The sequence below is a fragment of the Lutjanus erythropterus genome, chromosome 18, assembly GCF_056507025.1.
Source record: "Lutjanus erythropterus isolate fLutEry1 chromosome 18, fLutEry1.hap2, whole genome shotgun sequence".
In the NCBI taxonomy this organism is placed as follows: domain Eukaryota; kingdom Metazoa; phylum Chordata; class Actinopteri; order Lutjaniformes; family Lutjanidae; genus Lutjanus; species Lutjanus erythropterus.
In genome coordinates this window covers 19,333,940-19,359,520 of record NC_139334.1, presented here as the reverse complement: position 1 = coordinate 19,359,520, position 25,581 = coordinate 19,333,940, and the positions used below count along the sequence as shown (strand labels likewise).

Below are 25,581 nucleotides of genomic sequence, written 5' to 3'. Positions count from 1 at the left end.
GATAAAACAAGTAATTGAAGGTGTAACCTGGTGGTTTTAGTAGTGGAAATTTTCTTTAACGATTTTCTCATATGTTTTTTTTAAGACCAGATGATATATTGTTCTAAAAACAATTGTTAAATGCAGCCCTAAATGACTAAAAACACTATTTTTAAATCATGCCATTATTCTTCAGTTTCTTTTGTGCGATACAGTTCCTGCTATCAGACTCAAGTTGGTCTAACTTCAACAAAAGGAATTTACTGCCTGACAAATCAACCCGCTGGTTTTTCCTTTTAAATTATAACATCCATGTGTATTACGTCAGCACAATATAATGGATGTTGAAACCACTGGTGGGGACCAAGTGCTTCTGAATGATTCGAGTGGATTCCCAGCAGAGCCTCTAAGTGCTACTTTTCAATTCTAACTCCACTTTTCTTTCCACTTCTCCTCCACTTCCCTCTAAAATTACATTGACATGACATTGTGATAACCCGATACTACAATAGAAAAGTCTAATTATGAGTGTTTAAGCTCCTTTAGTAATTAGCTAACTTGGAGTTTCTTACATTTCATCCTCTGAAGTTTCTTTCGTACTCCCCTGACACAAGTGGCAGCAGCTGAACCAAGATGAACTTAAGATGATATTCACATGCTACTTTCAGGCTTGGATCTCACAGTTTTTCTTTTGCACTGAGGCTGATTTAACGACTGAAATTTAGTGTTAAAATTGTTCTGACGGAGGAGTCAAAGGATAATTACAGTTTATTAGAACCTGGGTCTTTTTTTTTCAGATTTTTGCCAACTTCCCTATCAGTGATAAAAAATGTTGTATATAACTGGAAATGCAGCAACATCTGAAAAAGAAGTCAGATGGGGCAAAATTCATGGGAAGATTTATTTTAAAAGAGAAAACAAAGCCAGACGGTGAAATAGTTACTCAAACTGTCAGTTGCAAACATACATTACAGCTTGCAGACTGACTCACTGGTTCAAATTCAACCTTCTGCTGTAGTTGTGTACAGTTTTCCAGCTCAGTATCCCTTGGCATTGCAAAGGAAACCGGGCACATTGGTGATTTATTTCACACCTCATGATTTTTGTCCAGTGTCAACATTTAGTGCTTCGACTTTCATGCGGGAGAAATTAATGTTTGTTTTTCATTTTATCCATTCTGGTAGAGCTGCCCCCCAATAAATCGATGATTCGAGTCATTAGTTCAGAAGACCACAAGTCCACTTGTATTGTGCACAGAGCAGCAGAGAAACAGCATGGAAGGCTGAAAACTTTCCAAATCAAGTCACAAAATTACCCCAAACCACAAAACTATCTGTGACTGAAGCAGAGAAGGGTGACAGAAACAGAGGGCAGCGTGATGCCGGACAGCAAAGCAGGAGGATGCAGTCTGTTGGCTTCCCCGAAGTTCTCTGTTCCAGTGACGACTATTAGTGAAGTTGGCTCAACCACTTTTGAACCAGACAGTGGTATAACTTCCTCTCTAACTGCTGTCCACTCTCATTGACTCAGACTCAGCTGGCAGCACTATCAGCAGCCCGGCAGGAGAGATGCTTTGTTGTACGCTGGGATTTTTCAGTTGAACTATGAGCAGGACGCACACTTTTACTCTCTCCGACTGTGTGGAAATTAGGATTTGTGATATGGTTTGTCATATTAGAGGGAATGCTAATTTTTACTTCATTGTTCTCTCTTTAATTTAAAACATGTAATTATGGTGTGATTTTTTTGCAAGATCTGTACCAAACAAAGATGTTTTTTGAAGTCTGTAAAAATGTGCTGTGTGGGCCAAGACATTTCTGCAGCACAATATTCAATTTAAAATGCTTGTTTGATCACATTTTGGCACTTGACACATATTGCGCCTCCTGCGATTTGAAAATTGCTCCAGGCTATATTGTGATTTCCATAAAATTTCGATTAATTGTTCAGGCCTAGTGGAAATTTGATGTTTTAACAACATCAATGTCGAAGAAAGTCATTAAAAGGTTACTTAAGAGTAGAACATGAGCGTCATATAAGCTGATATCGGAGTTTAGTAAAAATGGAGGAACAAAAAGTTGAAACTTTAAATTGAACGGACAAATCCAAGTAAAATTCTGAGTCTGGTGGCATGGCCAAAAGGGTTCTAGGGATGCCGGTGTTGGTCTGTCGTTCTAGCACTTTGGTGCCCATTGATAAATCTTTTGTCCATTATTTGATGGACTGATATGAAAGGGAAAGATTGGACCGCTTTCTGGTCACAACTATTTTCTTCCCTTCACAACTCCTCTCCACACTTAATGTAGAAGGCTGGCAGTAGCAGCACCATAGCAGAAATGTTGTCTGCGTGGTCACCAGTGGTAATGGTAGAGGAAACCCTGCATTGATTTCCTAATGAATTGATATTTGGTGCCATTTTTGGCATTAAAAAATACTTTTTTTAGTCTTGTGGGGGTGCACATTGGCACAATTATAGGTGAAAAACTGAACCTGGCTAAACTTTTAGATTGTTTACAGCCTGTCTGATGGTCTCACAACTTGTTTTGTTGTAACAATGTCACCATGTTACCACATCTCAGCAGTCACTATGGTCTCCTCCATTTCATCCTACTTCTCTTTTTTAGTGGCATTGTTTATCTAGATTGCGTGGTCCTTTATTCAATATGTAGTGGCAGCTGCAGCCTCCCTTGTGTGATCACAGTTAACATGTTTTTCAACGGTTAAACGCTAACAAATATGAAATATGTACATTTTCAAAAATCTATCTTTGTAGATTAGATTTTGACTTTACGGTTCTCCGGAATAATTAGAAGTGTTTGGGCAAAATCTGTCTAACTACAACATTTTTTCAGCAGATATCTCAGTTACAGCTAGACTGAGCTAGCAAAGTAGTGTTGTGTTGAACATAGTATTTATTCAGTTTGGGAAATCTCAAAATCTCTTAAAAGCCTTAATGTTAGCTCAAGTTGGCTGCTGATTCAACAGGGACTAGAAATTGTCTCTGTTGCTGGTCATTACGAAGGATTTACCTACTTGCTTACGTAGTGAACTAGGTTTCATTGCATGGACTTATAATGATGTGATTGGGAAATGGAGATAACAACCAGTAAAAGTTTTTTTTTTTTTTAATAATTTGGCCCACAATATGAATACATTTTATTCATGTCTTTTATTTTGTTGACAACCATTATATAATCTCAATATTACACTCGAGGGTGTGCTCTACTGTCATTATTAGCATTTCTCTGATGCTTACAGGCCTCAGTGCAAGCACCCATGGTCCTGACCGCATCGCTGATGTGCTAATAATGACGGCAAAGCACACTCTTGATTGTCATATTACATAAGTAGTCCAGGTCTTGTGAGTTACATCCAAACTTCAGCCAGCCTCAGTGACTGTATTCAGCGCTCCAGCATAGGTAACAGACAAGCTAACTAATTGAGGTTTCTTTGAGCTACCAGTTGCTCCTGGCTGGCTATCAAAATTGGATCCGCACAGTGTTATTATAACTGGCAGAAAAGTTGGTTAAAACTATAAAACAACACTCAAGTTACAATAAATTATAATTATCCTTGAAGGTATGGTCATGTTATTTAAACACCTAGGGCAAGTCTTTATCAGAGAGAGGTGTTCAGATGCATATCTTAAACTATAATGACTTTGTACTCATGTATATTTTCTCCCTCCACAAGCATTATAGGTAACTTGGGTCATTGCTTGCATTTCTCTATGATATTACATATTATTATCACACTAGAACTCATATAGCAAAGTTATTCTAATTAGTCTCAGTCATATCCCTCAGTTATTATATGTCATTTAACCTTAATATGACTTACAGCAAAGATGAGCAACTCTCTTTGACTCTGCTGGACTTTGATCACTTTCCATCCACCTTCTCCTTGATCTACGCCTCACTAACTCCTTCTCTCTTTCTCTCATTTTCAGTCGTTTGCCACCACTTTTTCTCTGTGAGTGCTGGCTTAATTGAACGCGGCAGTTGTCTCCTTTTAATTTCAGAGCTTGCTAATGTCATTAATAATGTATGGATATTCTAATTAGAATCTGCCCCAGTCGCTTTACAGTGTAAACACTATTGATCATCTGTTAATTAAGTTTTAAATATCATTGACGGGACGTGGAATCGGAGGCAAATATGAACATTCTCATCAAGCCTTTCCCATGCAAGCGTTCAATGCTCAAAATCTTACACTAATTAAAAAATACTGCTGTTCCATTCTCTCAGTTCATTTCAGTCTTGGAGCGGTGCTTTCAGTGCATGCCATGAAAACACGCACACACACACATATAAACAAACATAGATCCAGGCACATGAACACCGCACACTTAATACAGAGTGCATAACAACAACAGTCCTGATCAGTTATTCAGCTGTACAGGCATGCAACCATATAATTTCCATGATATAATAGATCCAGGCAAATTTACACACTTAGCCGGGAGACATATGAAGCTTTTAAGAGGAGCTCGCTGTCGTGCATAACAGCTGGTCGCCCAGCACTGAAGGATTAGTCCCTGATGCTACAAGAAAGTCAGTGCCATACTCTAAGATCTATCTTACAACAAGACACACAAACCTGTAAAATACGCCCACACACACGGATGCAAACATCAACAAACTAAAGCAACAAAACAAAAGCAACATGCATGTACGAACAAAAGGAAAAAAATTATCCCACATATGTATAAATATACACAAATACACACACTAAGTGGAGGCAGGGAGAGCCACAAAGAGCTATGAGGGAATAGGCTTCACTGGGATTGGGGGCTGAGCCCACTGCATACCAAACAGGCAGGTACAGATGGCAACCTCAGGGCTAAACACACCCCAAGGGCCCGTCTGCATGTGTGTGTGTTAGTGTGCGTGTGTGTGCTGCTGAAGTGAGGTGGAGCAGCATGTGGTGGAAAAAAAGAAAGGAAAAGGTCAAGTGCTTGTCCAACTGCTAACAGCCACTCCCTCCTCCATGTCTGCCTGTCTTTATCTACGTTCTTTTATCCATCCTCGCCTACAGCTCTCCAACACTTTCTCTCAATAAAAAGTGTGGCATTAGAGTTCTCAAATCAGACCGATAGAAACATCTAGATGTGTTCAGATATGGCTTTAACTCAGACTAATACACATCCAACAAAAAAAGAGTGGAAACACAAAGTATCCCCATCATGGGTTTGGGAAATTATGTCAAATTATATTAGAAATAAACTTAAAGTAAACTCGCATAAACTTATTCCCACTCACCATGCTGGTCACCAGCACCAATATTTTTCAGCAGTAGTACTATTGACAGGTTAGTTAGCTAACTGGATTTATGTGTAGCTAACATTAGCTGTGGGTCTGCATAGCAAATGTTACCTGTTGGTCTGTGAAGCTTACTTCATTACTGGTCGGTCTGTGTAAATGTTAGCGGTTGGTCTGTGTTGCTGAATCAAACACGAAAAATTTCAGGCACATCTTATGACCTTTAAACATTGCTATTATATATGCAAATAGTCTTGCATAGTCAGACTCCACATCGCGCATACACATTGAAAAAATATCCAGGCTTGTTTGCTTTTCTTCTAACAAATCAGAAACGTCTTGGGTGGCACTAAGCCCAAGTCACAGCAACGGTGGTGCTGTAAAATAGTGTTGAGGGGGAATTTGTTTTGGTGAAACATTTCCACATTTGCACTGAAATTAAAGTGAAAAAAAAAACATCTCAGCAAAAGAAAAGGTAACAGCTGTTAGCTTTGTTATGTTTGTACCATTATGGTCCCAGGTGCTAATTTGCCGTTTTCAGCGTGTAGGTTGCAGCTCAGAGGTTGGTCTTGTTTCCTGGGGACTTATAAAATGTAAATAGCGGAAACTGCAATGCCGCTTGAAACATGCAACCAGTGGCATACTTACACCCACTGTGTGCGTCCAGTGAGTCAGAATAATATTCAAATAAAATATCAATGCAAACATATAACACTATATTTTGTTGTTTTCTGGTACAAAGACCTTGCACAACAACATGCCCTGATAAGTAGGGGCTGGAGGAAGGTTAGAGGAGAAGATGCAGCCACAAGCGAGCTTTAGGTTTTGTTCAAAAACAGTATGAACAAACCTCAAACAGAAACATGTCACCAAGGTATTGTAGGCAACATCCTTTGATGTGAAAACACACCATGTGGATGAACAATTTTGTGTCATGCCTGCACAGGCTTCTGTTACACTTTGTCACTTTGTCACGCTGACTTGTGCCACAAGAATCCTAATGTTATGGAAATTTGACAGTGGATGGTCACATTTGACAGAACACCTGCTGCATTAATCAGAATGAAAATGAACCATTTTGAAAGTAATGCTGGTATGTGTCTGTGTTTGAGACCAGAGCTTCAATTGCTTGATATTGTTCATGTTATCTGGAGATAAAAGCTTGAATATTATTTTACTTTGTTAGCAGCAGGGAGGATCTCAACCCTGAATGGACTTTGTAAGAGTTCAAATCTGTGTTTCTTGGTTGAGTGAACACATTGCTTGCTATTTATAGAGAGGCGTAAAAATATGAACAGTAGTCTTGTAAGGACTTGTCTTGTGGACATCATATACGAAATTCCTGACACATTTCAAACAGGATCAAATAGTTGTCTCTCGCCACTGACTACTGTTCTTATTTTTTTTGGAAGTAAGGCCCCATGGTTGTCCACAGGAAGGGGAGGGACTTTTTATTGTTAATGTAGGCTACACACCAACCATACCAAACCCAGTCGTACGCCTACTATTTTATTACAGATAAACAAAACAGAAGCCTAAATGTTACACTTGAGCTGAGAGGCAAAAGAAAACAGGAGCTCAGCAATATGCACCTGTCCATAGCATGTGCACCGTCCAGTTATCGCTGTTTGATCATGTTTCCTGTCCTCTATCTCGGCAAAAGTATGTCTTATACTCTGTGAAAAGGAAATTCAGATATTTTCAGATAAACACATTATACATGTTAGAAAATAGTTACTGAAAAACCATTAAACTGCTTTTAACTGTTTCTGTGTTCAGGTTTTTTTGGGCCGATTATAAATATGACTCAATGATGACGCATAAGCCCAGCAAACCGACTCACCATCACCAAAAGTCAGTTATGAACTTTTCGCTCCAAATCGGCCCAGCAGTTCACTTCAGCTGACTTCAGTTCCAATCACTCGATGCTGAGGAAAAAACACGTCATCCTGTTGCAGACTGAGAGGAAAGAGTTGATTCTCCAGCGAGGTGATAGGTCCCTGTCATCTGGCTGTGGTGTTTTAAACATGTCTGTACAAGTCCAATAAAGCTGCTAGTCGGAGTATCCGTCTCTAAGGTCATAGTTGTATTTGACACTGAGACGGCAGAGCAGATGCTCCCAGCATTTCAGAGCAGAGAGAACTGCTCATTTTTCATGATTTTGAGACCTTATTTTATATTCTTGGTGATTTATTTAATCATTCAAATGTAACTGGATGGTTAATAGCACATTTCTGTGGGTGACAAACTCAGAACAGACTGAGATGCTTTTCACAATTGGATGTGCAACAAATGTCTTTCATAAGGTTTTGATACTGAAGGACAACTCACGTTGCAGAGTTTTGCATCATTTGACACGAGTCAGTTGACACCCGTAGCACACACATTCGTCATACAGAGTTCATGAGCACAGACACAGTGAAATAGGACAGGGTCATATCCAGATGAGTCAACATGGAAAAAAGCTTGGCACATCCTGGCTACTGTACCTGCATGCATCCATTGTGCGATTGATGCCCTCAAATGGCCTGATGAAACGCAAGGTGACGTAGTGGAAACAGTGGAACATCTGTCAGATATCTGCTGTTATGGTGACAGGTTACAGATGTGGATAAGCGTCTCCAGAGGAACTGTCATTGTGAAATGCAACACCCTAACGTTTCCAGCTAATGTTCATCTGTTTCATGAAAGTATGTTTCCTCTCAAGGTTGCATCTGAGAGAAGTGAGTTCAAAACCTGATCTTTGTTGCCAGGGAGACGGCGCTTTGGTGAAGTGAGCAGGAACAGACGGTGCTTCTCGTTGTACAGTAGCTGATTCAGTTCACAGCGAGTTCCTGCAGTTTCAATGTCCCTGTTGAGGCCTTGTTCCATTATTTCCATGAAGGTGGCACTTTATTATTGTCTCTTGCCTGCTGGAATCCTGTACAGCACAAATGATCCCCTCCTCACCAGATAACTCTCACTTGAGATCACTGAGAAAAAGTGGAGAAATAATGAAAGATATTGCAGCAGGGCTAGGCCATGGCAGAGTCTCCTTTTTCCAAGGTCAAAGTATTGACAGCGAATGCTTTTTTTGTACACAAATAAATAAGATGATGGACCAGACTGCTTGTCAAAAAAGCATTAATGTCACAGGAGAGCGACAGGCATTGTTCAGCACTTGCAAACCCCCGCTGATGTAGTATGTTCATTTTGTACAACAAGGCAGTTAAATGTCGCTGATTATTCCTTTAAGAGAGCTGTGGCCTTGGGCACTGAAGACATCAAAGAACTCAGAACAAGCAAGTGATCTGTTGCATGCTTATTTGAGGACCACACAGACACTTCAGCCCTCTATGGTTCCAGCCTTTCTACCACAAAACTCTGCTAAAGGACAAACTTTCTTTGTGCACAATGTTGGTGCTGATTAAAGTGAAAACTTTCCCAATGCTTCTTATTTTCACATTTTGTAGAACTGACACTGCAGTTCTTTTAGTACTAGTCTCATAGGGCAGTGGTTTTCATAATTGGGTCCTTGACTGACTTGTATGGGGTCCCCAGCAATAAGAGGAAAGGAATATTTTAAATTTTATCACATCTTTTGGAAGTTGAAACAAGGAAAGAAATAGGGTGGGCCATTTTAGTTGAATGTTGACTGAGACTGTGGTGACATCAAAAAATGATTACCAAGTGTTTCATATTTTTGTTTTCAACACAAACTCAGTTACAGTAATATGGAAGCAGTATGTATGTCAGGTTTGTATTTTTTTTTTCTTAAATGAACAGAAAACTGGATTGTTTGGGTCATTCAGAGAGGCTGCGCAAGGTCTTTGATAACGATACAAAATTACTCATTTGGCTCATTCAAATGGACAAATAAGTGGCTATAAAGTCATTAATGTCACTGATACGAATCTCGTTTGTTACTCCTAAGACAAAGAAAAGATGATTGTGAGAAACTGTACAAAAAAACTTTCTTCAATTAAACAAAACAATATAAAAGCACTATTAAACAAATTGCAGGATAGCATTTAATTTGTAGTGTCTTCAAAATGTCCTCTCTTGTAATAGGCAGAGGGCTGGTATCCAGGTGTCCCAGCTCACTGAGTGAGAGACAAACAAGAGTACAAACTGAGCACAGAGAGAGAAAAACAAAAATGAAACAACTGAATGGCAAAGGCAAACATTTTGAACAAGAAATGACATCTGACCAATGACCTGTGTGAGTCACTCAAAATCCACCACGATCTTCAAAGGAGAAACAACATGAGGATTCACAGTCAGACCCCTCTGGCCAGCCTTCTTCAACACGACTGTATTTTTCCTGGCTGGCCCCTTTCTCCTGTCTCTGGGTTAATGCAATGAAGCACCTAAAATCAGCATGCATGAGTAAACAAATAGCCTGGAAATCACCCATTATGTACCAGCTTTTAGTACACCTTGGCAGAAAACTGCAAATATCCTTGCAGCAACCAAGTCAAAGCTTAGAAACACACTTGGCCTGAGAAAAGACATCTGACAAAACAAATCAACATGCAATACTACATATAATAAAACAATACAGCTTTATTAATCCCACTAGATTCAAACAAACAAATCAGCAAACAAATAAATCTGCATTTGCAGCCAAACTGCCAATGTGGTTATGTGTTCAAGATAATATGAAACACAAGTGGCATTAATAGGGTTTATTTATTTTTAGGCCCGTCTAATATTAGCATTCACTGATTTAAGTGTAGATGCTAGAGATGCAAGGATTAATGGATTATTAAATGAATAGCCAACTATTTTGATTATTGATTAATCAAGTTGTGCAGTTATTTATGAAAAAAAAAAAAACTAAATTCCCTAATTCCAGCTTCTTAAATGTGAATATTTTCTGGTTTCTTTTCTCCTTGATTAACTTGCAGTAAACTGAATATCTTTGGGTTGTGAGCAAAACAAGACACTGAAGGATGTGAGTTTGGGCTTTGGGAAACACAGGTTGACACTTTTTTACCATTTTCAGACATTTTATAGACCAAACAAGTAGTAGATGTATTGAACAAAAAAGCAGAGGTAAAACACTCACACAAAAATAATGTTTAAAATGTTCAAACTGCTTAAGACACACTACCTGTTATGTCTGCCATGTGCGTGTCACGATTGTTCCAACAAAAATTAAACTTGGGTTACAAATCAGGTGAACAGATGTACAAACCCTTTTTGTTTGATTCTAGGAGGGAGGGTGAGGAAAGTTTATATGATGTCAGTGTTTACATGTGGTTTCTGTCTGTTACAGCTGCAAAAATAGAAATACTGCATCATGAGTCAAATGCTCCAGTGGCCAACTGTTAATGTATGCTCTTGTTTTTAGCTCCAAAAAATATCGACTTTGACTGTTTTTAGGAGGAATTATTAAGTAAGACTAAATAAGAAAGGCTCATAATCATAGTGGAGCCACTTTTGATGCACCTTTTTTTAAATGGTGTTACAAAGAACTATTATAGCTGCCATATAGAACTATATCACTTAAGAAAAACGTTGCTAAACTGTGTCCTAGAGCAGTTCTTTGGCTCGTAATGATAGGGAAACCTCTTTTGATGTTATATACTATGCTACTTATGTATGTCTTCTCTTGGTATTTTTGTCATATGCGGATAACCAATAATGACTGCCAGGTAATATGTGTGTTCATGTCGTCCAGTGTTCACGGGGTGACCATCAGAGGGTTCATAGTTCTGCTCGCTTTGTCTTTGACTGCTCTACTTTCCCAGTAAAGTAGATTAAATAAGACATCTTTTGACTCTTTCTCCAGCTAAACTAAACTAAGCTGAATAACCAGTAGAGTACCTTTAAAGAATCATTCAGGGGATTAACAGGTTCTTTGTGCAGCAGCTGTGCTACACAGCACCTCGACCACACTGCTGCAAGAGAACCGCTGGGTTTAAAAGGTTCTCTGTGTGGCAACGGTGCTCAAATAAACATTTTTGGGTGTATTAATGTTCACAAAACAGAACAAATTAATCAGCAGACTTGATTAAATTTATATTTCGCCAATAATTATAATTGCAGGAGAAGTAGAGTTAAGGAGAACACGCCTTGACCTTTCATAAAAGGCTTACGCATTTTATATAAGATGCAATCAGGTCTGCAGCTATAAATAAGACATTAATTAGGGGTTGTTTAGGTTTCTCACACTGAAATAATTAATTAAGCAAATTAAAAAGCTCACTAAAGAGCTATAAAGTGATTTATTTTTTCTCAAAACCCGGCAACTTAAAAAATTCTGTCATTAATGAATAATAACCAGCATAAAAAACGTAAATCTGTTCTCATTAATGTGTATTTGTCATGGAAGCCATTTTACATGTCGGAGTAGGAAAGTTACAGGTGGTAAATAATAAAATAAATGGTTGAATTTCTGGTATTGTGCATGCTGGTTCACTGTCTGCTGGCACACTGGAATGGAACAGATCCCTTGTCACTGTTATTAGTAACACCTGTGCTTTTCCTACTTTGACAAGTCAAAATGTCTGTTGTGAAAAAATACGTTTTGCTAGAGTTGTTTAAGGCTGAGCTTATTTTAAATACTGCTTATTCTGTTGGGTAGTTAAATCTACAGTAATGCATCATATTCTGCAAGATTAGTCACCGTCCTGTGAGAATCACGCATCTGTAAAGAGTCAACTTTTCATGAGCTCAGAAAAACAGCCCTGTTTTCAGCTTTGTGACAATGCATTTTCCAGCTAATCCAAGGGCGGTTTTAAAGTGTTTGTTTAGCTTTAAGAAGTGGGAGGATTTTCTCAACCCATAAAGAAACACTTAATCCTTCAGTTTGCACAAACATTCAGCAAACACTTTACAATATGGTACACAAAAATGTAAGCAGTCACTAAGGAACGTGTGAGGAATGGATCAAGAATGACCTGGAAGTGAATGAATTCTTAATGAGTAATTCTTGAATAATAACGAGCTATTAGAGAACAGACTGGAAGATACCATATTAAAATCATAAGGTAATGATTCATTCAGAAATATCTGACTTATTAATTACTAATTACTTAATCATTAGTTACTCTTTTAAGTTACCCCTCAAGTAAAGTGATACAGCATAATGAGTAGTTACTAAGTCCCTCATTACTTCATGATTATGACAAGCAACGACTGGATTTTTACTGGGAATTTACAGTTCGTCCCTTAAAGGTCAGTGTGTGTGTATTGAATACAGCAGAAATAGAATATAATATTCATAAGTATGTTTTCATGAGTGTTTAATCACCTGAAAATAAGGGTTGTTGTGTTTTCATTACCTCAGAATAAGCCGTTTATCTATAGAGGGCATGGGTCCTCTTCCATGGAGTCCACCACCATGTTTCTTGATTAGCCACAGAATGGCCTTTCACATTTTTGACAAGTTTCATGGCAACTGTAGGTTCTCCTACACATTTGAAAGGGGAGGGCGAGACGAGGTGTTTGCGATCTGCAAGCTCATCTTTATACGCCACTAAATTCTACACGCTGGATTTTTAACAAATTAGAGTGCTATTTACTTTCACCCCACTGTCGTACTGAGATGATTTACAGTGATACACCCGTCTATGTTGAAAAGAAAAACAAAGTTTGACGACAATTAAAAGATGTTCCTAGGGGATCTAGATAACCAACATATACATATTCACATCGCAAGTTAGCTAATATTAGCAAAATGCTAACTAATTAGTTAGCTAGTCCACATGAATTTCTAGCTAGCTAATAACATCTCATAGCTAATGGTGTCAAAACGTTAGCTAGCTAGCTTGCTAATCTACACCAAATATTAGCTAGCTATAGCTATACAGTATATATGTTTCTTTTACAGGTCCCCCAATAACATCTTTTAACTATCTTCAAAACTGGATTTTCTTCTCAACATAAACAATCCTAACACATAGCATATCTAAGTTAAGGATAAAGTTGACTGACATTCTGCCAGATACCAAGCTATCTTAACTGATATTGGAGCACAAAAAAGGGACGTATTCAAGGGCCGTCAACGCCAAGAAGGATACAGTAACTGTAACAGCAACTATAAATAGCATTATCGTATAAATATCGTTTTCAAAATCGTTCTAACCCACTTGGATTGCAGAGTCCACACAACAACCATTAAATTGTGATCTGGACACCATCCACGTGAGATAGAGCAATTTTGAAAATTATATACTCATAGTTATTCTTCTTGTGAATGATCCTTTAGGGAAGGGAAAATTGAGCATCAGAGGGATCAGTCTACTTGTTGGGTGCGTTCCACCTGATTTGAATCTTCTGTTACTTCCTGTTAATGTCCTCCCTGCATCACTTTACCATCTGCTTAACTCGACCTGACTGAAACTTTGCTCATTCCTGAGTCTGATGTCTCAGTCTGCTGAATGACAAAATCAATAACGGTGAAGGGAGGGAGGGAAACATATTGCCAGATGTAGCATGAGAGAAAAGATAACAACTTTTCTTCCCTCACGGTTTTCCATGATGGCTCGTTGGACTCTGGGTGTGAGTGTCTTATTGATTGGTGATGTCATTTAATCGCCGCTGCGGCCTTTCCCGATGGGCTTGTTTTATTTGTTATATATTTCTGCTGATGCTGAGATCACACTGACATGGGTGGTGATGCTCATCAGACCTGTGTGTCTTTTTACCGTGTTTTAATTGGTGAAGTCATTATGAGGCCCGTCTTTTTCTTCAGGCTGATTTCTGTTTTCTTTATTCGACTTAAAACGTGTGATGGCTCTTCACTCTGATAAGATTATCTGTCCTGTGTTGATTTCCCTTAGACCCCCCCCTTGAATGAAATGAAGTGAAGGTTTTACTAATGCTCTGTCCCTTCCTGTGTGTAAATGGGAGCAGACAAAATAATAAAAAACACCTTTGAATTTTGTGTTTTGCATCCATGCTGCATTTTTACACTGAAAGGCTACTTCTCGCTCTAAATTAGATTAAGTTATTAAAGTCTAATTGTCATGTAAGTTATGAATAGTGTACTGCATTTCTCTATACATTTTGTTAAGTAAATGGCTCAATTTGTTGCTGTTTGCTGCTAATATTCCCCAATAAATTGTCAGAAGGTAAATGATATTTGACATTTTAGTTAAGGAACACATTTCAGGTCATTCATGATAAGCAAGGGTTTTGACTTTTTTGGTTCTGTTTTTGAATTAATTGTCCATGTCCAAACTTTTTTGTATGGCTCGCCCTACAGTGTACATTTTACATTTTTTTTCAGTGCACACAAAGGGTTTACTTCTCTCAAATTTGGTTTACAAATGTGTTCAGATCTGTGTTGGTGAGCACTCCTCCTTTTGCCAGGATAATCCATCCACCTGACAGGTGTGGCATATCAAGATGCTGATTAAACAGCGTGATTATTGCACAGGTGTGCCTTGGGCTGGTCACAGTTAAAGGCCACTCTAATATATGCAGGATGGATGGATTATCCGGGCGAAGGTGAAGTGCTTACTAACATGGATTTTTATAACAAATTTGTGCTCAAAATTTGAGAGAAATGAACCTTTTGTGTGCAAAGAAAAGAAGTCTGAGATCTTTTACTTCATCTCATGAAAAGTGCTCACAAAAACTGAGACAAAACAAAACAGACTGTCTGAGGAGCAGGGGAGAAGAAAAAACATGCACCGTCTGTATGTGATGGGGCTCTAGTGAACAGAGAGTCATGATGAATTTAAAGCTGGTCCCACTACAAGATAATTGGGTCAAATTTTGGGTCAGATTCACCTCTCCTGACAACTTGACCTGAGGCTGGTCTGACCAGATTATCTGTCCAAATTATCCTGGAGTGTGAGGTATTTACAGAATCTTAATGTCAATGTTGTGAGAGAAAATCTGTTAAGTTGTGTGAAATCTGTTAGGATTCAAGCTTAGCTCAGCTTTAGGTAAAACAGTTCCAAACCTTGGTTAAGATTAAAATCATGTTACTATGTGATTCAGATTTAAAGTAAATTAGTGCATTAGTACACTACTACATCTCTGCAATAAAAACACTTTTAATTATTTAACCGTTTAGAAGCACACAGTCCAACTAATTTTCTAGCATGTACTGCAGGGTGTCCTGGAGGGAACTGCATGCATTTTCTTGCACACTGGGACACCACTGAGGGCACTTCATCATATTTTATCTACCATATGGGTGAACAAGAGGGCACTTCTGCTGTGAACATGCTTTTCTATTACCCCTAACCCCATAAAATAAAAACTAAAAGCATAATATTACATGTACCCTTACACAAATATCACAAAACACTCCAATGCAGTCTTTTAAAACACTGAGAATACCTTTATTTTGATCATCGTAGACCTTAAAACAAACAGTCTCTGACACGTTTGGGCATCAAGCCTTCGTCAGGGAGTTGAAGGCTTAATGCTGAATCCTCGAAACGTGTCAGAGGTTGTTTGTTTTACAGTCTAACATGATCATGCCATGACAATAAAAGCATTTTATTGTTTTAAAGAGAGCAGAGTATTTTTATTTTTTTTTTTTGCGATTTTTGTGTACATATGTCCCTAACCAAAGAAGCCCTCCTTCACAAGTATTTTCAGAATGAGTTTTATTGCCAGGTACATTTTCACTTATGAGCAGTTTGGCGGGTGTTTGGTGCAAAACAATTAACATAATAAGCAGATAAATGTAAAAAGCAAGTACTACTTCAGCGTTTCAGGACAATCATGGGAGAAGTTAATGGATGGATTAATGTATAATGTGTTTAAGGAGTTTTCAATGGGTAAAAAGAATGACCAATACCCATTAAAATCATCTTGTAATTTATACTTTAATAACTTAATGTAACTTAATTTTAAGGTGCATATAATCCACTGAAATACCATAACATTTAACAGTCCATTTACTTACAGTATCTATTAATCACCCACTTAAGATCTGATTAAAAATAACTACATTGATGCTTTTTTTTTTTTTTTTTTTTTTTTTTTTTTACAAACTCTTATATTGAATGGTTCTCACATAAAAACAGTTATATTAATTATTTCTCTGCTTGTCCTCTTCTTCATCTTAACGCAGCATCTGCACCTGTAGATTTAGTCTTTACTGTTAAACCCACATCACAGCCACTTTGTGTCCTGTTGCACTCAGTTAAAAATACCACAGGCTCACCTGTTGTTTTGTTGCCCACCAGTAGGAGGGGCTGTTGTTGTGGTAATAATGAAATGCACCTTACATATCTAAGTGCCCTTTCCCCTGCTGCCTGTATTAGAGTGAATGCTGATAAAGCCGTTAGGGATCCATATACTGAAACTCCCCCGTGCTATCTGTGCAGTAAATCTTAATTTCTTTGTTGTTCTCTCTCTCTCTGTCCTCCCGGATTGCAAACACCAGCAGTAAGCAACCGCAGCTTCTGGTTCTACCAGTTTTGGTTGCTGCATAAAAAAGTGTGTTGATTTGGAAAAGTTGCTGGTGTTGCAGATTCTTCTGTGTCATTTGTGTGTGTGTGTGTGTGTGTGTGTGTGTGTGTGTGTGTGTGTGTGTGTGTGTGTGTGTGTGCGCACATGTGTGTGTTGAGCCTCTCAGCGAGTGTTTTCCTTTGTGTGGACGGGCTTGTTGGTGGGGCTGAGACGGAGCAGGTTGACATAGTGCTGAGTTGCATGGGAAAGAGAGTGGCGTGCTGTGTTTGTGGACTCAGACAAGCGTGGGGCAAACTGGGTTCGACAGGAGACATCATAGGCAGAAAAACAACAAGATTAGGAATCACCCCTCCCACTCTTCACCCGCTCTCTCCTCTCACCCTTCATCAGCCAGCTGTCCATGAACTCATCTCTTTATTTCTCCCTGCTCTTTCTTTTTAATTCTGCTCACCTCTCTTCCTCTCGCTGCTTTCTTTAGCTTGCCATCTTTGTTCTCTTATTCAACACCACCTCCCCTCTTCCACCTCAATTATCCAGCTAACTCACTGTCTGCTCTGCTCTCACGGACCTTTCTTAATTCATTTTTACACCGTCACGTCCACTGTTTACCTAGCATTTATCTGACGTTGTCTCAAACAGATGGTATACTGGTTACGCAACACATTTATCCATGCGAGTGTGAATATGTCAGAAGTACTCTGCACATGTTGGGGCTGAATTCAACATTCACTCTCTCAAGGGACTGATCCTCTTTGTAGAAGAGGCAATGTTAAGTTTTTATCAGGTGCGAGCCGAATATGCTGATGTTTTCATTCCGACGGGCCACAGACATTTCATTCCATTTCGATGAGGTTTTGTATTCGAGGGATAATACAGAACAAATTTGTGATTTTTGCCCACACCTTACTGTCCATGAGTAATGAGGGAAGGTGAGGGTGAATGCAAATGACCAAAAAGTGTCACTTATCTTAAGTAAGTGTGATTCCATCAACCTGTTTTCATGCACATTTTCTCAACTTGTGCATATGAAACACTTGAGTGGAAACGAGAAATATCACAAGAACATTTTTACCCTTGAGGTGCATTAACCTGACACGTGAGATTGTTTGTTACACACTGTTTGGAAAAGGGCAGGCACTTTCAAAAAAACTACTTGGCAAGTGACAGGATGAAACATCTGATGTAAATCAAACCTGCGTCAATGCTAGTCCAGAGAAGAACATCTTTTCCATCGAGAAAAAACAGGGTTCTCCCGGGTGTATGACTTTCATAGTAAATCGTTTTCTGACTGAATAGTTTACCTTTTAGAGAAAGAAATAAAGTCTTATTTATTCAGGGGAGGGTTCGCTGAGAGTGATACTCACTTTTGCAGGTTATGTTCACACCTGGAAGCTGCCCAGTACAACCACAGTCTTACCTGCTGGCCACTGAGCAGCTTCACTGGAGTATTTGGGGTTGAGCTCAAGAGCACCTCAGTGGTGGTAATGAGGGAGGGGCAAGTGCCTTCTTTCATTTTCTCCATCCGGACTATCCTGCCGGTCAACCTTCCAGTCCTAAGCTCACTTCTCTAACCTTTCAGCCACCGTTGCCCATTTGCCTTAAAATTGCGCAAAATGGAGATGACTCCACTCAAGCCACTCACTCACAACTGAGTGTGACTGCACATAGTGTGTCAGGGTTGTTTTTATGTGTGCCCTCTGATAGAACAGTGAGCGGGAGGCTAGCAGACGACAACATGCAGGGAGGTTGTCATTTCAGTGAGTTTGAAAATGAAAAATTAAAATAAATAAATAAAGGGTTTTGATATTGAAGTTATTCATCCAGGAGTTGTATGAGTGATTTATATTGGCCTAGCAAAGATGTAAAGTATAAGTATCTCTACTTATAGAGAGGTGATACATTTTGAAACATGAAACTTTATACTTATATTATATCACAAAACATATTTTTTATAGCACAGTAACATCTGATTTAATGTGATGAAAAAGTAAAATAGGGCCTAATCATTTTGAGCATAAAAACATAGATAAATTTTTCATTTACCGCAGCTGTAAAGAGCTGGAACAGCTTGAAAATAAACCTTAAGAATGCTTGAAAAGTACTTGAATTTGACTTTATAAAAGGTGGAGGGACCCTGAGAAAAGCGTTCAGAGTTGTTCTCTGCAGCTCTCCAGCTCTCATTTAATGATGTTGCTATAGCAGCATCCACGCTAACCTGTTGAGGAGCCTCTTCAGTCATACCCAAACCTTGTCCGTAGCTGCCAATAGTTCCTCATAGGGCGCTCACACCCTTTTCCCACCAAGGCAGTTTGAGGGCTGGTTTGGAGCTGGTACCTGATCTTGAACCAGTTCTGACTCTTATCCGGGAAAACTGGTTCGAGGGCAGCACCAACTGGGAGGGGGCGGGAGTTTCGTAACGATCCAGACCAACTAAACTTTGTGATCACCATAAAAAAAAAACAGAGCTAGTGTAGCATCCAGGCTGCCTAATTCAAAGAAAAAACAGCGTTTCAGAATGGATGTGAAATCGAAGCAGCGGTCATCCGTTGACAAACTGTCTCATTGCACAGTGCAAGAATAAATGAGAGAGGTCTACGAGAAAGAAACCAGTGTTTGAACAGATACGGCATGAGATGGCTGAGGCTGGGTATGAGAGAAGCATCGAAAAGATCATACACAAACTAAAGAAACAGAGGAGAGAGAACAGGGGCCAAAATATCATAATGGAGTTATAACTTAAAATGAACCGGTTTTCTCTGGTAAAAGTAAAATTTTGCTTTTCTTTTAGAGAGAGACAAAGCTGTTTCAAAATTGCAGTAACTAGGGCAGTGATAAATTTATAGCCATTTTTCTCAGTTTGACCTTTGCGTAGTTACTGCAGTTAGGCTTTGTAGGGCAGAGTAGAGGATGTTAACACATTAATTCATATTTTCCTTTGCTGATTCTCTCCATTTAGATGGAATCTTGACAAGTGTCATGGCTCAGATAACCTTACAGAAATATTTTATTGTAAAAAAAAAAAAAAAAAAAAAAGCTCTTTCCCTCATAGTGTTGGTTTGAGGCATTAATAATGAGCCTGATTTACAGGTTCACAGATTGCCTTTGGCAAGCCATAAATTTCTCAGAGATCACTTTAAAGACTTATCGTCCATTTTGGCTTAAAAACTGAGGTTCACCGCAGCTCAGTCATGTTTTTAGAAACAGCAGTTGCAGAAACAATCTCACCACATCTTCCATTTAGCAGCTGTTTAGCAGCTAAATGGACCTTGGGGTTTTCTCAACAGCAAAACATTTGATTCCACATCTGAGTCTGCAATAACTAAATACTTTATACACTGCAGGATGCCAAAAAAATTTAGCAGATTTACAACAGTCATGTCAGTATCAAAGATAAGATAGAGTCAGCAAATTATCTGGAGATCATCTCAGATCGGGGGTAGTATAACCGTCCAAAAACTGTCTGAATGTTCATCTAATATTTTATAACTTTAGTTTAAAATGTATTAACTTGGGGCTAAGCTATCATTTTAAACACAGAATACCTTTTTCTGCTAAAATCCTTCAAAATCTCAAACAAAAAATAATCTTCTAAAGAATAATGATATAACAGGAGATATTATACTGATCGAGGCATTTTTTAAGTTTAAAATACATTTTTAAAGCCGTTGTGTGCCTGGTCACATTATAATTACCTTGAGGTGTCCTTCCTCTCGTCCTGCCCTTTCCCCCTCGCCGGCTAATGACCTTTCACTCTGACAGACAGACAGATGACTCCATTTTACCCCCTCTGTGTAGATGTCAAAAGGATGATAAAAGAGAAGAAAGAAGGATGCGATGAAGAGATGAGGAGCTTAGCCGGATTTGACAGCACACTGTTGGAAAGGAGCGGAGCCGAGAGGACGGATGGATCAGCGTAAAGTAGACAGGAAGGATAACCGGGTTTGTGTGTCACTTTGAACTGGTCTGAATAGACCCTTTCACACGCAGGGATAACAGCATTTGTTACATTAACTTATTGCTGCTTCTCACCTCTGACACCTTTAATCTTCAGTGTTGACGTGGTGGATGTTATTTTGAAAAACAGGTTAAAAATGCATTTCTTCAGTGTAGTAATTAGCTCCAATTTTTTTCAGTTTATGTATGTGATTCATGAGGCCAGCTCTTTTGTCATGAACACATCTAACAACCCAAAATGTTGGTATTTGACATCCTGGGACATCCTGGTGTGTTTAGGATCTTACTGATTCTACCTTTTAATCCTGTATTTATGCTGTTGTCAACAAATACCATATAGAGTGGACTAAAACCAGAAATTCATCCTATTAACAAGTATTTCCTTTCTTAATATCCTTATTTTTATTTATTGGTTTATTAAACAAAGACAGTGCAGATTAATAAACCCTGCTGTAAATATACCAGAATTAGCCAAGAGGCTATTTTTCATCAGTAGTCTGTGAACAGATGTTGTAAAGTCACCATAAAAAACACAATGTAAGATTAAAGTTACAGTTATTCATCCTTAATCACATATAAGCATCCAGGACATTAATAAAATAGAAAAGAGAGTATTTCTGTTAATAGAAACATAATTCAGAAAACTCTTATACTGCAATGTCAAGTACTTATACTAGTTAAAACAACATATGCAGAACAATTAAATGAGAAATGTTAACGTTAATACAAAAACATGGACTAAAGACAACATTGTGCTACACTGTTAGACACCAACAACAACATGCAAAGCAGAAGCACAGACACAAAAAGCACACGCATAAATAGATCAGTCTGACGCAGCAAAACAGCAATAAAAACATGCATGCAGGTATATGAGGGCAGACTGACGATAGCACTGTGAAACTTGATTTAGCTCATCCCTCTGTGTCGCAGAGCTCCGCTGTTGTCTAAAAACTTTTAAAAACATGTCAGCGAGCAGCGCTGTTGTACGGGGTGACATGTGGCTTCATTACAGTGAAAGATGGGAACCATTGTTCATGCACACCCTCATGCAACCATAAAAACTCATGCGCCTAACGCAAAGCTGAAAATACTCCCCAGCAAATACAGTTTTTTTTTCCCATAAACCAAAAAAAATACAAGTGCACACCAGGATATTAGATTTGAGCAAACCGGGCGTGTCTTTAACTAATCAGGTATTACTACTTAAAGGCACACCTGATGGCAATCAAGCCACAGAGCGAATCTGATAAAGCAAGGTGCAAAACGGCAAGTTAGCCCCTTTGTTTTTAACGCAGTATTCTAATGAAATCGTGTCAGTCTGTCCTGGTGTGTGCTGGAACTTTGATGTGTTGGTTCGCTGTGGTTTACTCTGCACCAGCTGGCACCCAGAAGAGAAGCACACCGCTGTGCTGTGCGGTATCTTCAGTTTATTTTGGACACTATTTACTGTGATTTGATTAACGCTGTTGTCCAGCTGTTTTTTAGGAAGTGACTGAATCTTTCTTCAAAATTAAAGTTCATATTTGTATTTACACCTTCAGTAGGAGTAAATTATCCAGACAGGCAGGGGAAGCTGAAAAGTGTTGTAAAGTAAATGTTCATAAATGATAACAATCATTCCCTCGCACCAGCTTATGCCTGTATTTCACACTTAGACATGCTGCTTTTAAAGACAATTTCCATTATATTTCCCACAAATGTTAGAGGTGTAAAAGCAGTTATCATATGGCTGTCGGTTACTGTAATTTAATATAAACTGAAAGGTGCCCTCTGTTTTAGATTGTACAATCAATATCAACATCTCATTTTCTAGTTTTCCATTTCCCAAGATCCCCAGACCCTGATGGCGGGCTGGAGCGACTTAATCAGCAGTTTAAGGAAAAACACTTTTTGCTCCTCTAGCTGACAATGAAGGACAATGAAGACAGCTGCTGTACCTCTAGCTGTGTGACTGGAGCCCAGTATGAGCCCGTATTTACATTTCAGTCAATAGAGTATTCACTCATCTGTTTGAATGACCTTGTAAAGTCAGTAATCCCTGCTTCACAATGAATAAATACATAAACAATGAAATTTCATCGGCTTGCAGTCGCTCATTCTAAGAGAAAGTGAGACAAGACGAGAAAAAGAAAAGAGAAGATGTGTGTGACTCGGATTTCGCAGCAATTCACTGACTGATAAGTAATTGCACTCTCATATAGAGTGCAGATGCTGTTGTTTGTTACCACAGGGTAGTGACCGTGGTAATGGCCCAATCTATACTGCACTTGTGCAGCAAACAGCAAGGCAATCAATGTGTCTGACCAATTACTGTGTTGCCCCTTATTAGACATAGTATATGTTGCGTGTTCTTGACACAGAGTCGACAGACAAACTCCTGTTGTGAATGCAATATGTCAACGCTCTCTGTTTTTTTTTTTTCAGTATTAGTTCCAGCTCTGCAGAATACAGCAAATTTCAAAGAGCAAAATAGAACTGTTTCCAGTGTGCTCTGTCTGCAACCTGATGTTTTATTCAGAGATGAGTTCACTTCACTTCACTCTGCTATAGTGATTTATATAGGGTCTGCTTGAACAAATGAGGGTTTTTTTCTCCTCAACGCAAAGACAAAGACAGAAGGAGGGGAAAGCTATTTGCAATTTGGAGCATCAATAAAAATGCAAATAGTGGGAAACCATTTCTCAGCTGTGACAATGGAGGCGTCGTCACTGCAGCGCCCAAAGACAGCGAGACGGATGGACCCGCCCGAATCCACAACCCAGAATTCTTTATCATCAAGCTGAAACACAGAGGAGAGGACAGGATTTCTTTTCCTTCTGCGAGCGCTGCTTTTTGTAAAGATTATGTTTTTGCGCTCTGTAACAGCAGTGACTCTCGCTGCACAAGAGCAGATGTTGGTCTGACCTCACGGCGGAGGTGTCACCGTTGACGTGAGGAGCGGGCCAAGGTCTGTCAATCAATCAATAGGTACAAGATGTCCTTGAGGAAAATATCTTGAGGGACAGATGTGTTGAAAAAGTCATCTGAAGCTCACAGCTAGAACATTTTATTGATAAACAGACAACAGTTTGAAACATAAAAGGTAGTTTTGTTAAACTTGTCTCTGCTTGTGTACTTTAAAATTGACTGTTTGCTAAACCTTTCCCCTGAATAGCTATTATTCATTTATATTTTAGCAACTCTTTATTCGAGGGAAAGTATCTTTTTTAGCCTTTAATCAAAAAGACAATCGCAAAAGAGTAAGGAACAGATTAAACATGGTGAGGCATTGCCACTCAGTCTTGCCACCAATTTTTCCTAGTGGCCACGCACATTATTAAAGCAAAAAATTCCCCACCAGCCCCGATATAGTTTTCTCCCATCAGCCACCATTATAATAGAGATATCCATAAAACTGTTGACAGGACATCTTGAATTGCAAACAAGGCCAGTTGTGACTCTCTCTATTATGAATTTGGAGGTTTTATATTTTCTAAAACCTTCTTCGAGCTGGAAAAAAAGTAATTTTGTAATCTGTGATGTCACCACAGGAACTCGTAGGTGGGGGCAAAGGGTGAAACACTATTGTGTGCATTGAGTGGAAAGTATAACCAGGAATGAAACCCAGAAGCTAGAAAACTTTTTAATGACTTATGTGCCAGATGACCAAGTCTTGTTGGACTGAATGGATGCAGAGTTATGTTTACGTTTAAAAAGAAGTCTGATCTTAAACTTTTTCCTTATCGCACTAATACTAACTAGCACTTCATTGCATTACAAGAACAATCCTGTTTATTTCCATGGAGCGTATGTAGCATTAGCCTCAGACTGTCAGCACAGTAATTAATTTACCTCAGAAGTCCGAGTTAACCACCTTCCAGTACAAGTCAGAGAACTCCTCTAGGGAAACCTGTGTTAATAGTTGATAAGAATGCATTACGCAGTATTTTACACCTGCTAACACTGTAGCAACATGTCCACAGATATAAGTTGGACAGTACTGTATGTCTGATTTATTTAATGAGACATAAAATACAGATACGCTAAAGAGTGCATTACTACAGCTTATATTCCTGTTGATGCACTGAACTCAGAAATTCCAACTTCCCATTTCAAATTAACTTACCAATATTCTTCATTTAAAGACTTTAGAGGGTGGTTTCTTCTTTTTTTTTTTTTAGAGAAAATAGCTTAAAGTAAAACAACTAACATTCACTTAACTTGCTAACATTACCTATTTAAGCTAACGTGTTTCCATGAGTCTGTAAAAAAAAACATGCCAAATCCTGTCATAAGCTGAAAAAGTCTGTGGTGAACAGAAATGCCTGCTTTTGTCTCTTTTGCTTCTGTCTGAAATCATGACCCACTGTTTGTAAAAACGTGTAAAACATTTTGAGTGGTAAATGTGCCACAGTTATCATTGTAAACTGCAGATGCACTGCGCAAGAGTGGGCATAGTCTTTGAGACAAGCAGAACGTAATGGTGTCAGTCAGACGATCCATCAGTCAGCCAGCGAGCTCTCGCAGACCTTTTACTGCAGGAGGCACCGGGGGGGGGGGCATTGTTCACATGAACAGCTACCTGTGGCACACATGGATAAAACAAAACCATTACTTCACGGTACAGTGGCTGTATCAGCTTCTGATGGCAAGCAACTGGTTGAGGACAGCAGGACCTTGAGGCAGACACATTAAGAAGCATGTGAAGTCAATGAGAGTTTTTCTTTTCCCTGACTTGGTGTTTCCATGCTCGCTGATTCTCCCTCTGAGTGGAGTAAGTGCACAGGTAAGCTTCCAGCGTATTGGTCCAGACTGAGATGGAAGAAATTCTTGATCGACTCTGACGTGCAGCCCAATGATTTTTTGTGTGTGTGTGTGTGTGTGTGTACGATTGTGCAAACAGAGAAGCAAACTTGGCTGTTTTTGAGTGTGTGTGCACATATTCACACACATACACACAGGTGTTTGTCGCCTCTCACTGAGATCAAAAGGTAAATTCCTTCCTTGGGGTGCAGAAGTTCTCCACTTATCCTGTTAT

General features: G+C 38.9%; 1 long non-coding RNA gene across 1 annotated transcript in view; it reads left to right on the top strand.

The window, feature by feature from the left end:
- LOC146310934 (uncharacterized) overlaps positions 1 to 20,618 on the top strand; it is a 97,046-nt gene extending 76,428 nt beyond the window's left edge. The window contains exon 5 of the long non-coding RNA XR_014772266.1: positions 20,403 to 20,618. This is a non-coding gene — a long non-coding RNA (uncharacterized LOC146310934). The remainder of the gene's footprint in view (positions 1 to 20,402) is intronic.
- Positions 20,619 to 25,581: the final 4,963 nt, after the last annotated feature.